A 14083-nucleotide genomic window follows, 5' to 3' on the forward strand; every position below is an offset into this window, starting at 1 on the left:
GAATCTCCTCTGTTGAGCCATTGTTATCATCCCTGGCCATCTGCTGCAGAGGAGTGATATTCCATCTCATTTGCATGATGACTGATATATGGGAGGTTTGGAAGGACATATGCCACAGCAATCATGTGATGAAAATTAAAGTGAAAGTTTTGGGCCCAGAGCCGAAAAAAATCTGTGTATGTGCATGAGGCTGTTGATGTGCAAATGTGAATCATATTGAGAAGGTTTGAATAGGGAGGTGTGACGTAAAGAGGGGACACAAACGCAGGTGCTTATCTCTAGGCAGTCAAAGGCGCTGGATGTCATATCATGGGAACTACCTTTCAAAGACACAGCTTTAGTGCACAGTTCAGCACACAAGGGAGAAGAAACATATAAGTTTTGGAAACAAAAATAAAGTAAGTTTAACAACTTTTTCACACTACTCTGAACCCATTGATGTTTAAGCAACTTGTACTGTTAGTAACTTTCTGTCTTTTTTCTTGTTTGTGCTTTTAGTTTGCATATATTGATGTTGAAAGCTTGAGAGATTTGTATTAAGAAGTTTGAGGGGGTTTAATCCACGTTTAAAATGCTCTCTGCAAACTTTTCTTTTTCGTTTAAATGACACTAATGCTGTTTCTTCTACAATGTATGCTTGGTCATTATCTTAAATGCTATTTTGGGCCTCAATTAAAAAATAGCTACTTGTAACTGCTTTGAGAAAGCTTTCTGAATAAAATGTCATGGTGTAATTGCATTTATACTGCCTCAGTAAAGCCTTTGTTCATATACATTTTACAATTGTGCAAATTTGCAGCTCTAGCTATTTGATTTGAGGAAATGATCACAAGGACACTTTTCCTCTCATTTTGAAAAGTTACTGAACTTAAATACTAGCTTTTAAAAAGAAGAGAGAGAAAATAATGAGGCAGGAGAGGGAGAGAGTGGGACCAGTGTATTTGTAGGGACTGTTCGATAGCAGCAGGTTCACTTGCAGATATGTATTACAGACCAAAGAGCTTTCCCATGATCTTTTAGAATGCTCTAAAATCATGGATAACGTTTTTAAAATTAAGATTATTGATCAATATATTTACTACCTTTACTCTAAGGGAAATCAGAGTTTTTCAAAGCAGGGAATTTCAGTCATTTAAATTGTTTGGGATTCAGAGAGTGAATTGAGAGCTTCTGATTAAAAAAGCGAATACTGTACTTCAGAATGCGGAATGAATATATGTGTCAGGAAAATCTTTAGAAGTTAAATGACAGCAATATCAGGCAAGTTTGAAGAATGAAATGGACCTTCTGGGACAACGTTTTGCAGGAGGATAATTTTTATGAAATAGCATTTGATGATAGAGAAAGTCTGTTTAACACTCTGATCAGCAATAGCTCTCTCTCTCTGACTTTCTTTTGTCTTTAACAAAGCACTTAGTTCAGATGTTTGTCTTCCTTCATATGTAAATAGCACGACAATCTTGTGCAAGGTGCTGTGAATTTTTCATTTAAGAGATTATAAAAACACAAATCCCAGATTTTATCCTTAAACTGTAAAACTGTATGGGGTGAACTTTGTCAGCTAAGGATCTTTGTAGGATTCAAAATGACCATTTATTACCTCTTTTCTCAATTAAATTAGTTAAGTTAATTGCGTAGATGTGTCTTCTTTGGTTTGGCTGTGCCATGGTTTTGTAATTCTTGGGGAAAATTACAGCATTTGTGATGAAAGCTTTCTCTGAGACAATAATATATTTCTGCTATAAGGTGACTAGCAAATAATACAGATTTGGAATGAGGAATTTCTAAATACAGGCTTTGCCTTTTAACTTCCTACTTTGGAGCATTTTATTTTTACTTGTAAATATCATCTGTGTATTACAGTACTTTCATGCCTGCAGGCTAAGATTACCAGTCTTCCTTTTTTTCCTCCTCCTTCTAAATATTCAATTACTCAATGGTAATTATTATTATGTGGCCTTCTTGGCTTACTGCATTATTAGATTAATATAGATTTCTTGTGCCAAATTAGCGGAAATCGCTGTTATACACAACAACGAATCACTTTTTTTTTTTTTTTTAAGTTTTATTTACTTTGTTGAATAACAGGAAGACTTTGACATTACAAGATTTTATTCTTAAGACTTTTAATATATCTTTGAAAGCTGAGCGGGAGAGTATGTGGTTTTGTTGTGCTTTTTGTTTTGTAGATTTCTAATAAGTAGAAACTTTGGTTAAATTACAAATTAATTCATTCAGATATCTATAAATAGGGACCTTTGTGAACGAAATGGCAGTTCAATCCCTCTGATCTCTGGTTATCGCTAGAGGTGTGTGGAAGAGGTGAGAAAACCGAAAATGAAAGACGAGGAGCTGTCCAGGGTACTGCAGCTGACCAACATTTCGTATTACTTCACCGAAAAAAATCTTTACTGCAGTGTTCACAAAACTTCTACCATTTGTTACTTCTTGTTTTCCTCTCAAAAATAGAAAAAATTCTCCAAACTTATAATGGAGATAACTATAAAAGCCATGTGTAGGAAAAACTTGACGCAGGAGCATGTCATCACTGTGAACAGCAAATACACCCTCATATCACACTAACTTTCAAAAATTGTTTATTAAGTTTAAATTTTTATTCAAAGTTTTTTGCCAAAGTTACAGACAATAAAACTTTTCTGGTCTAAATTAATCCATGAGCATAACACAAATGGTTTCTATGGTAGTGCTGTAATGTAAACAAAACAAAGAAAAAAAAAAAAAACAGATCCCAATCTTGCATTACTTGATTGCTTTTGAAATGAATTCTTGTCCTTATGTGACCTGAAATGTGTGGTTATAAAGCTATAGAAATCCAAACGCTCATATTTGTTTGATATGAAATGAAAAAAAAATAGTTAAATTGAAAGTTTAACATCATGAAATTCAAAATCCCAAGCGGTATATAAACATTAAAAGAAACTTTGGACTGCTAATCCTAGGAAATGAGTTTTATGGATTGAATTCAACAAGGCTTCAGAAATGGTTCCATCTGCTGCCTAGCAGCTGGTGAAAGGATAAATTTAATTCCTTAATTCATTTGGAAAAAAGGATCCAAGTAGTAAAGACTTCACTGTTCATAATGCACATAGGTGAAAATCAAAACTGAAATTAGGTCCAGTTGATCATCTTTGATAATGAGGGACATTTTCTTTGTAATTGTTATAATTATCTTGATCAGGCAGTTGACAGTATATTGATATATGCTGTTAACCAGTATTTGTATGTCTCAAAAAGTTGAGAACAGTTCTGAAAGCATAACTCCTCTTCTGGGAGGAACATCCCCACTTTGTGAGTTACAGATTGTGTAGGTTTAAATAGTCAGGTCATTTCACTGAAACAATATTGCTGTCTTTCTGTGAATATTTGCAACTTCTTTCCTATTAACTCAGTTTAAGAATATGAAATACAGTACCACTGAAATTGGAAAACAGACTTATGCACAGTTAAGTCACTATAATAATCCAAATATAGAACGTTTAATGTAAAGAGTTTAATACTTTACTTTTATATTAGGGTCACAAGCTTCATCTCTTCTTTCCTGTTTTTTCCTGGTAAGCACTAAACTTAGAATGTGGGTGAAAAATATAGGTTAACAACTGAGAAAGGGTGATTTTTAAAAATCCAAAGTCCTAAAGGCAAAATTAATTGCACGAATTCTTCAGTAATAAATTGACATTTAAATTCTAGCTATAAAGTTATCCAAATTATCACAACCTCCAGAACTTATTTTTTTTTTAAGTGGTTGCTTCTACTTACTTTAATCTAAAACACAAGCAATGAGTGCAGAGTTAGTTAAAGCTTTTGAACAGTGAGGTGGCCAAGTGGCAAAGGCTCTTGTTCATCTTATACCAGGCACACAGGTAAACCTGTGCCTCATTACTTGCAGAGGAATACACAGGACTGATGAACCTGTTATCCTGAAACCAGCTAAATGTCTGCCAATGCCTATTTTCAGTGTTTCTGCTTGAGATGGTGATTTCATGAATGATATTTGGCTTTTCCCATTTCCTCTGTAGCCCATAGCTCACTGTGGTGGGTTTGTTGGATTTACTATAAAGGTTCTGTTCGCACCCTGTGGGTTGGGTTAAGAATTAGGATTTATGCATTTACTTCTACTGTTGCTTTGTTTATACAGCTTTGGTTTAGTTTTGATCCCTTTTTTTTTTGCCTTTGAGGCTCTTCCACAGTGTCAGCTGCTGACTGATAGTAGGAGAACGGCCTCGTGGTGTGAATGAAAGGGACCTAGCGGTTGGTAAACAGAGATAAGGAATAAATAGAGCACAGGCAAAAGGAGATAGTTCTGTGGGAGCCCAGATTGCCGCCAGTCTGTTCAAGTGAGATGCAGTGCCTGTCCTTTTCCCAGATTAAATTAGTGTGCGAAATCTCCAGTGACCTCCTCCCCTTCTCCCCATACTCTTTAGCCAAGCTGAACAGCCTCTGCTGTAAAGTATTCATTTTATCCAGGGACAAGTTGGACAATAGAACTCTCCCTGTTACTTATGGACAGCTGTCGTGATTCATAGGGCTTTTCAACATTTCATTTTTCATAAGAGTTAAAAGGGTTTTACCTTGTAACTGACGAGAGGTTAGAAATGCAAAAATGCCAGCCCTGAGGTTGCCTGTAGTAAGGAAGTTAATAAATAAATATCACACACACACAAACACACACACACACACACACACACATCTCCTCTGCGATGTGCGAAAGGCTGTGTTTTTTGTTAGTGCTGCTCTTCTTATTTAAAGGGTTTAATTGTGATAACATGATTACACTGAAGCATGAACTGCATGGAGAAATTAACAAGCAGAGACACAGTGATATGCAGGGCCCCCAAGGTTCCCTAAATTAAAGGTGACCAGTGTAAACTCAATGAGTGCCCTTTTCTATTCTTTGCCCTTGCTTTTGCCTACAACTACTATCACTTTATTACCTGCAAATAACTCCCAGGAAAGAGTAAACACTCATGAGATACCTCTGTGGTCCCGTATTTTTTTTTTAGTGATTTACTGCAAATATATTCAGCATTTTGACTGATTAAATAGACCTTCGGCAACCTTGAGGGTCACTGTGTAGAGTATGTACATAGAAAATGCATCAGCCCATTGTACCCTGGCAGCTAATGAGATTGGTCGTTAAGTAAATGACACAAAGCCTACAAAAAAAGCTTAGCAGCTCACTAGAGTATCACAGAGTGTCCCTGCACACCACACAACGACACAAACAGTGGACTAACCTAGCCCACCCCTGCTTTATTCTACATCACTGCTTCCCTGATGTCAGCGTGAGAGGCAGAACAAAGGCTAAAAGGCACACGGTAAGTCAGTCTGACAATTATGCCCTAGGGAGAAAGTAGAGCAAATCTTAGCCTAACCATGGGGTTGAAAGTCCTTTTCTAGACAAGTAGGTCATAATGAAGGGATTTTTTTCCCCCCCCTGTCACTTCATGAAGGGGAGAAAAATGTCTCTGGAATCAAGATTGGGTTTGTTTCTTGTTTGTTTGTTTCCTTTTCTCTCAGTCTGATTTGCCAGCTTTCAAAAGTTTCTGGAATTCTGAAAGTAAGGTGAAACAGTATGTTTTGTGAACTGGATATTTCAATTATAGTCTAGTGAAATAAATATTCTTTGTAGGAACTACCACACAGTAAGCATTGCCTCAGATGTATATTATGTCCTATGAACTTTACAGACAGAAAGTTTCTTTTTACTTCTCTGTAAAAATCTGCTGAAAATGTGCTATATATATGAATATACATTTCAAGCCACTAACCAGCTACTCTACACCCCTAAATGCTTGATACAGTTTTTACAATGAAGTTGCTGCTATAATTTTGGGATACTTTTTAAAAAAGATTTTTACATGATGTCTTTCTCAGTGTTGTCTTTTACATGAGTTGAAATTAAAGAGTTGAAGATTGCTGTTAAACAGTTGCACAATCATTACTTATTTTCTTTGCACAGCAGCACATTATTCAGCTGATATCTTAGAATAGCAGGTGTCTGCCTATGTAACCAATGATAAAATCTTTCCTAGCAGTGTTTCAGTTTAATATCTCAGGACCTGTTATTTTGCTGAAAAATGGCAACAGGAAGTTGCCGGAAAGTCTTGTTTGCATTGCTAAAATGTTTCTGTCTGCTTTGCACTTTGGAGGCTCAGGGGATGTGAGGCTCGAAACAACATGATGTTATTGCAAGATGCCTGTGTGAATTAAGTAATGCTTCTCCTCTACTCTCCTCAAAAACCACTGAAAACCGTATGTTTTATGAATGTTTTCTCAAATACAGACAGTTAAAGAAGTGGGGTTTAGATATCAGTCTGCATTACAGTTGATCTCTTATTGGGTGTTTTGGTTGTTTTTCTTTTTGTTTGTTTGTTTGTTTTGCTTTGGTGCAGTTATTTAATTCAGGAAAAACTCTGGTTAATATACGTGCATTTAGACATATCAGAATAACCTGTTCACTTAATTAAAACTCTTTCACAGGTTGCAGAAGTCAGTTCATTACAATATGACACTTACCCAGGGATATCCTTTTTTACTGCATGGGCAATAGAATTATCACCTCATCTTACAGAAGGAGAAAATGTGACATTTGAACATATACATTTGATGACTCCTTGCAAAGGGGTATGTGCACATGCATGTATAGAAATCTGTGTGTGCATATTTATATAAAAAGTGTACATATGCAAAAAATTGTGTTCCCCTATATAGTATCCCAGTTTGCTGAAATTCAGTATGTATTAGGTATATCTGCAGTTATATCTGCTTCTGCATTTCCCAGTAATTCCAACTTAGAGAATGTAATAGGGAAGTAAACAAACTGAAGTAAAATTTAATATTTTCTTTTATTTTTTTCCACATTTTTAAAGTTGTGTGCGTCTCAGCAATGTTTTCCCTATCCTACCTCAGTAAATATGAGATATACAGGCATCAGAAAGCAAGCTTTCTTTCTGACTTAAGTCCTAAAATTCAAACCTAAATGCCAGATCAGCAGAGATTTAGTAAGCTACAGAATTACAACACAATTTTGCTTTGAAATTTGCTAATTGACACAAAGTTTTCAGTTTATTTTAACATAAAAGATTCAAAGATATTTGATGTTCAGGTGCACCTCTGCAGCTTTTAAATATTACCATATCCCTTTCACACAGTCACCATGCTTTTTATATACCTACATGAACAAGACTAAAGGGTATTTGAAATTTCAGCATTCACGTTAGTAAGTTCAGCTGTAGTTTATACTAGTGAAAGTAGAAAGTGATTTCACAGGGGTAATGCGCATGCAGCAGTTACAAAAATCATACTGCTACTGTGATTCGACAGGTTGAGCCTTAGTAAGTTCTAGTAGTTTTTCACAGCATCGTTTTTTTTCTCTTCTCTGTCATTTGCTTAATGCACCTGAGAGAAAAGACAAAGAAAACTTGATTTTTGAAAATTAATGTCATTTATCTGATCTCCCTGGTAAACTGTAACACATCAGATTTCCAGAAACTACTTTTCTGACTTTTTGGACCTTACAATCTAATGAGGACTTTTTCCTTATCTTTGTGCACGGTTCCAGTGGACAACGATATGAGCTGTGCATGCAGATCTGGAAAACTTTATGGCATTACACAGCTAATTTCAATAATTCTAAATCAGTGGTTTTGCATGTTTATAGATTTTCAGGCCAGTAATTCCAAGATATCTGATACTCCTATCAAGCAAGTATCTCCAAAGTCACTGGAGATAAACATCTGATTCTGTCGCTACAAAATAAAATATAGCAGGCAACATGTGGAGTAAACTTCATATTCTACTACATCCATATGTATATAGATCACCTAGACCAAAATTTCTAGCTGACCTGATTAATTTTGGAAATATACATGTATACCCACAGATATTGTACGCATAGTTGTGGATGTTTGAAAACCACGTAAGCATGATCAGTGCTTCTGGATTTTAATTATCCTGAACCACTTCAGATTAAAGATACTGTTTAATTAGAAATAAAAAAGGTTGTCTTCCTCTTAACTTTTTTTAGTACTTACATAAAATCTCTTCGTAGGAGAATTGTTCTCTTTTATATTCTGGAAGACTTTTAATGGTATGACAATTGTTGCCTTTCTAAATAACAGGTTTCTGGTTTTAAAAAAAAGTGATAACCTAACAGCAAAAGTTACTTTGCAATAAAAACAGGGTTTACCTTCTTGGGTAGGTGAACACTGACAAAAATATTTGTATACTTGAGTGATTCCACTGAGGTGAGGTTGATGGAGTAGAGTTTAATAGAGTAAAGCAGGTGTGTAAGTGTTCTGAAGATGAGGTTTATTGCTTTGCTTAAGAGATTCAAGTAACCTTTGCTAACATATTTTTCAGGTTTGGCTTCGTATGTGAACTTTTTGCTTCACTAAGGAACTTTGGTTAAAAAGAGTTAGTTTTTTATTTAAACACATGTATTTAAATTCTTCTCCGTGAGGCATTAGATTATAAAAAATGCTTTTGAACTTTTCCAAAATACTATTTCAAGTGAGGGCTGGGGATCCCAATTCTTCTTAACAGTATTTTTCCAAGTGGTAGAGTCACTAGGTCAGTTCCCTAAATCTCACAAGAAAATTTGACACTTTCAGTGCCCTTCCTGCCCCCCAGTTAGAGTACATGTGCAGCATCTGGATTGGCACAACAAAGTAGTAATGGCTCCAAAGGCACCGTTATGGACTATCAGGTCAATAATCCTTATGCTAAGAAGGATTTACATGATACAGAGTAATGGCTCTGTCGTCTCTGAAGTAAAAATCCACTTTTTAATGAGCATTAAAACACTGGTTTGCACTCTTCACATTGGAGATACTAAGGTAGCTAATAATACCAACACATGTAACTTCCTCAGATAAAGGTTCTCATTTAAATATTTGAATAAAATAAATGGTAACATAAATGTAAGTAGGTAACTACAGTACACCAAAATAAGACTTTTTTTAAAATGTACTTATTACTGTTCTCAACTTTTTTTCCCTTGCCATATTAGAAGAGTTATAGGGTATGTACATCCTGTGTTCAAATAGAATATTTGTGATGCAGTCTAGAAATAGATTGGGCTTAGGGGCCCTTTTGTTTGGTTGGTTTAATTTTTCTACTGTGTGACTTTCTCCTACTTCAGGCAGAAATTTGACACAATCTAACACGCATGATCTTGTTACAAAAGCAAGTTTGAAAGTAAGATTGGTGGTCATAGAAATCCACAGTTGTGATTTTTTTTATTTCCTATAATTTAATTACTTGTGATAAAAAACTTCCCAACAAAGCCTTTCTTAATTTTACCACATTTGCTGAAAAAGTATTTTCTTCCCTAAGAATGTGTTTAACTCAGGCTCCATGCAAGGTACGGAAAGTCACCAAATTCTAGATAGAGAGAATGAGCACTGCAACAAAAATGAAGAGACTAAGTACACATGACATTTCCATTGTATCTCTAACATTTTATAAAATTAAAGACCATTTTGAAGTATGGGTCTGATGGGAATCATCCTATATATAAGCATTCAACATTTAGTGAACAGAGTGCGACTGAACACATAAATCACACTAAATAGCACTAACACTTGGTCAAAAGAAACATATATTTATGGTTTGAGTGTGTGTTCAAGCTACTCTACAGAGAACCTTCCCATTATTTTTGTGAGAAATAGTACTGTCTACAAAAAGGGTTAAAGAAAATGCATTCTGTTGCATCTGCTTACTAAATCCCTTACTTTAGTAGAAATTCAAATTTTGTAAAGATTATTCGTTTTATTGATGCATATAATTATAATCACAAGCCATCTGCTGATTTGGCAGGCATGGTTAAAATTCTCTAACTCTCATAACCTTTCAAGTACAGTGCCCTTGGGACTCTATTTCACTTTTATATTTTGGAAAACATGTAGGGACAAACAAGAGAGGTCATCTGCCGAAAGTCAGACCTGTAAAACATTAAAAGAATAAAGATCATGATGACTGCCCTTGTTTTAATTGGGAAAAAAAAAGTATTTTGTATTTTATTTCTCACTTTAGGAAGGATTATACAGGTTTTCATCATACACTTTGGGAATTTGAATTTTTTTTCTAGGGATTAAAGCTCTCTCCTAGCACCTCTGGGATCTGGGTTCCAAGTCTAAACTAAAAGAACAAATATTGTTCAGTTTGCTTGCCACAGGTGAATTAAACATATTTAACCTTGGTCTTAATTTTTCTTTTTACACAATTCTCGTTGCATTTCTATTTGAAATGTTTTAACAAACACTATTCCCACTATTCCATCTTTTTTTTTTGTTTACTGAGTTTCACTGAGAGACACCTATCACATATTTAGTTTTTTCCTGTGAAGCTCAAAAGAGCATTTTCATGGCTAACATTCTTCACCAGAGTACTTTAGGAACAAATGCCTTTATTTATATTAGCATACCATTGACTGGTGGTTAGACACAGTTGCAAATGTTTGGGCTTTTGGTTCATGAGCAGTTTAGTTCTCAATTTTCTTGTGTCCTTCACCATGTGTAACCAAACTATTTTGTACTTGAGAGCTCTCTCTTGTTTTAAAATTCTTTGTTGTTGTTGTCATTGTGTTACATGTGGTGTTACTCTGCTGCTTCTAGCAGAAAACAACCACAAGGGAAAAAACCAAAAAACCTCTAATGTTCTCTCTGTCAATAATACAAAAATTATCCTATTTCAATGAGTTATATCATATTGTCAATGCTCTGATCTAGGACAAAGGGTGTTTTTGAGAAAAAATGCATGAAGGTAGAAACACTTGGATAGTCCAGTGACTTCCTGATATTAGCATAAGGCAAAGGTAGTTACCCTTCAACAGAGCTGTCTTGGCTAATGCTGTATTGATGTGTATCTCGCAGGAATAAGAGATGCAGCTCTCACTTCTGTTTAATTAGTGTATCTTAAGGCCTGTATGCACCATGCATGCTGCTTTACTCCTTTTGGAGGTTTGATTCTCACCCCACACCCTCATTATGACAAGCAGGAGGGAAATGCACATGTTTGAAAGTGTCTTCACAGCTGAAACTAGGGAAACAGGCCGAGAGTAGCTCTGGTTTATTTCACAACCAATTAAGTATGACATCTGTTGAAACTCAGGAAATAAGTCTCCCTTCCCCCTGTTCATATACTTACTTAAGCTGCCAGTCTTTTGTTTGGATATGATGAATTTTACTAACAAGACTTTTTTTCTTTGGAGTAAATACACAGAATAAAAATAATAATTAAAAAAAAAAGACACTAAAAAATTTGGGGTTTTTTGTTTGTTTTTAAACTGCATTTAATTTAATGCATTGGCACAGCTCTGTCTGACACTCCTAAATCAAGAAAAGAATTGTGATAATAATTATTTGCCTAAAGATTCACCTTTACATGCTGAAAAAAGGCATGTTCATGGCAGGCAGTTTAGGCACAATAATATTTTCATTTTTGAAAATTTAGCTCTTATTATCTCCCAAGGGCCATCAAAAGTTGCTAGAAGGAATTTGGGGTTTAATTTATTTACTTTTATGGTTGAAAACTTGGCACAGAAGAGAAGACACAAAATAAAACAGGCCATGTGGAATTATGTATGGTTCAAACAAACCAATAAAAAAGAATTAAATGCAGATCCACTGTCACTGGTGACATCAGGTTTTTCAACAATGCAACAACTCATAGTTAACCAAACAAGAAACACAGATAAGCTTTAATAGCAAACTTTATTCATATCAAACAACAATAGCTGAAGCTGAGACACACTTCCCATTTATCAGACACTAATCCAGTGACGCATTTACTTATCAGGACAACTTTTATTCCTTCACAAAATTTTGTCCAATGAAAATATTAAAATTATGACATTCCAGTCCACAGTAATTCTTAGACTTCAGTTTCACTCTGTTGTGCTTAGAACTTGATTGTCTCCTTTCTGGTATATCTAGATAAGAAATATTTGCCCTATCATGCTGACCTTTGCCTCTTGGTACTGGGTTCTCCTGTGTCTCTGAGGTCACACTGCTCATGTCAAAGCTATGGCTAACTCTGCTTTTCTGTAAGTTACGCCATGCACTAGTGCTTCCTTTTATTTGTTCATCAGTTTCGTTTTGCTTGCCAGTTCTTTTCTAAGCTCAGAGCCACATAAAATGCATGTTATTTGAGCTATAAGATGCTGCTCAGCGATTACCATAGGTTCTGCGGTTAGAAATCCTTTGGTGAAACATCAGTGTGCACTGTGGAAGTGTTCAGACCTGAGCCAGTCATCCAGATTCCCTTTGGAGTCAGTGTTAAGAGGCATCTCTTGGGTGTCATTCATCCCATCCTGAAGTAGAGTATGAAGAGTATCACACATATACACAGCATCAGAGATCCCTGCAGGTTGCCCACAGAGACTATGGGAATCCAGCACTTACTGACTCAGAAAAATAGATTTGCATTTCAGGCAGGTATAGTTATGAAGATGAATCCTGTCTTTCCCATCCAACCTACAAACTGGACTTTATTTAATCTTACATCTTCTCTACAGAAAAACATACTATTCCTCATTTTTTCATACAAGACTGTGATATGAATAATATGATATGTCTTAGACCAAAAGTCTCCTCTTGCATTTAGGTGACATAAATGAAAGTCTGTGTCTGTTCAGATATTAGTGGAGAACCCAATAACAAAACTGAATATTGTTGTGCAACTCAGAGGAACAAATTTTGCCCCTGAAATGTGATGTTTACAAAACAGTTCTCAGTTCCCTGCTTTCTTCTTAGAAGGCATTGTGTTTCCTTTAAGGAAAGTCTTTCTCTTCTCAAAACTAGTTCTTAAAAAATAAATTAAAAAGAAAGCTGTAAAGTTTTAACAATATCCCTTTATTTCAAAATACAGTAAATATTTCTACCCTAAATCAGTTGGTTTTTTTTAAAACATTGCTGATAGAAGTATTTCCAGACATTTTCTTTTTCCTGTTGGTCACTACTTAGAGTCTGTAGGCACTTTTAGGCGTGATTTTTCTCTTTCCTTGGGCTTTCAAGACTCTGTTTCTCAAGCTTGAGGATAATAGAAGAATAGATGTGATTATGGTTTTGCACTGTTTCAGTGAGTTATTAAAATGATTCAGTATTCCCCATGCTTCATAAAAACTATAAGCAAGCTTTCAGATAAAAAATTTCAGTTCCTGTGCATACTATTTTCATTCATTTTTTAAGTGATTTGATGACAAGAATTTTGAGTTTTACAGAATTATTTATTATCCCCATGATTTTAGCACATAGGTGTGTGGTAAATAAATTTTTTGACTCTCTAGGGACAGGTTATTAGAATTTCTTCAGACCAGGGCAAAGTTCTTAAATTCTGTTTCTAAGTGGTCAACTCTACATTCCTTCAGGGTTCAGAGTGGAACTGGAACTCCACAAATCTGTACTAACCCTTATGTAGTGGATGGTTCCTATGGAACAGCATGCGGAACAGCACTATCTTAATCCATACCATGGAAGGCACAGATTGGCCTTCGAAGCAGGGAGCCATGGCTAGGTCTCTGACAGTGCTTTGCCTTTTCAGACTCTTTCCTTGAGGGCAGGATAGCCACAGTAGTAAATTCTGCTGTAAGGTAATGCTCAGCCTGATCTAATTTTGAAACAATGAATTTTACGAAGGGTTAGTGACTAGGTAACTATGTGTTGTCTTCAGTAGCACTTGCACAGGGGAGACTCAAAGTCAGTGAAAATAACGTCCAAAATTGTGGTCATGCAAAGTTCTTTATTGTATAAATTGACACCAGTTCAATAAACATAACCCTTGATAATGTTGTAACATTTATCCTTAAAAGCTTAAGCAGCTCACATATAATTTCTGAGTTTTCTTCTCCAAAATCAACACTTCAGTGGCTGTCATTAAAAAGTGTCTCCTTATATGTTTCTAACTCATTCTATATACTGTGAGAGAATAAAGGGCTTTAGCCCTGAATGTTTTTTTGCTCAAATGTTATTTATAGCAACAACGTTAGCATTACTACTTACTTATATTGTTATTAATGTGAATAATGTGTTACTATTTTGTGACCATTGAAGAAGTGCTGACT

At 35.4% G+C, this 14083-nt stretch overlaps 1 protein-coding gene across 6 annotated transcripts in view; it reads left to right on the plus strand.

The window, feature by feature from the left end:
• The window catches only part of ST18 (ST18, C2H2C-type zinc finger), a 186444-nt gene that overhangs the window by 87298 nt on the left and 85063 nt on the right, over positions 1-14083 (plus strand). For 2 of the 6 annotated variants that reach the window (XM_027894103.1, XM_027894104.1), the window contains exon 1: positions 252-398. The exons of the other annotated variants lie outside the window; for them this stretch is intronic. The gene's annotated coding sequence lies outside the window, so the exon portion shown is untranslated. Of the gene's footprint in view, positions 1-251; positions 399-14083 lie in introns of those variants that run through there. 6 annotated transcript variants of the gene reach the window in all.

This window comes from Empidonax traillii, unplaced genomic scaffold (genome assembly GCF_003031625.1).
Source record: "Empidonax traillii isolate 1590-97213 ecotype Southwest subspecies unplaced genomic scaffold, ASM303162v1 scaffold416:size516265, whole genome shotgun sequence".
Taxonomy (NCBI): domain Eukaryota; kingdom Metazoa; phylum Chordata; class Aves; order Passeriformes; family Tyrannidae; genus Empidonax; species Empidonax traillii.